A 1,161-nucleotide genomic window follows, 5' to 3' on the forward strand; every position below is an offset into this window, starting at 1 on the left:
TGTACAAAGAAGAAAGAAAAAAAAAACCACGGGTAGGTGGTATACAATTATGGATGGACTGCCGAGTGCCGACACAGAGGTAGCTACAGCCGTGGACTACCGTACTGTGTCTGCTGCTAATATAGACTGGATGATAATGAGATGAAATCAATATATATATATATGTATGTATATATAATATCACTAGTACTGCAGCCGGACAGGTAGATAATATATTTATTAGGTAATGATGACTGATGACGGACCTGCTGGACACTGTCAGCTCAGCAGCACCGCAGACTGCTACAGTAAGCTACTATACTATAGTAGTATGTACAAAGAAGAAAGAAAAAAAAAACCACGGGTAGGTGGTATACAATTATGGATGGACTGCCGAGTGCCGACACAGAGGTAGCTACAGCCGTGGACTAACGTACTGTGTCTGCTGCTAATATAGACTGGATGATAATGAGATGAAATCAATATATATATATGTATGTATATATAATATCACTAGTACTGCAGCCGGACAGGTAGATAATATATTTATTAGGTAATGATGACTGATGACGGACCTGCTGGACACTGTCAGCTCAGCAGCACCGCAGACTGCTACAGTAAGCTACTATACTCTATAGTAGTATGTACAAAGAAGAAAGAAAAAAAAAACCACGGGTAGGTGGTATACAATTAAGGATGGACTGCCGAGTGCCGACACAGAGGTAGCTACAGCCGTGGACTAACGTACTGTGTCTGCTGCTAATATAGACTGGATGATAATGAGATAAAATCAATATATATATATGTATGTATATATAATATCACTAGTACTGCAGCCGGACAGGTAGATAATATATTTATTAGGTAATGATGACTGATGACGGACCTGCTGGACACTGTCAGCTCAGCAGCACCGCAGACTGCTACAGTAAGCTACTATACTATAGTAGTATGTACAAAGAAGAAAGAAAAAAAAAAAACACGGGTAGGTGGTATACAATTATGGATGGACTGCCGAGTGCCGACACAGAGGTAGCTACAGCCGTGGACTACCGTACTGTGTCTGCTGCTAATATAGACTGGATGATAATGAGATGAAATCAATATATATATATATGTATGTATATATAATATCACTAGTACTGCAGCCGGACAGGTAGATAATATATTTATTAGGTAATG

Source organism: Pseudophryne corroboree, chromosome 4 (genome assembly GCF_028390025.1).
Source record: "Pseudophryne corroboree isolate aPseCor3 chromosome 4, aPseCor3.hap2, whole genome shotgun sequence".
NCBI lineage: Eukaryota > Metazoa > Chordata > Amphibia > Anura > Myobatrachidae > Pseudophryne > Pseudophryne corroboree.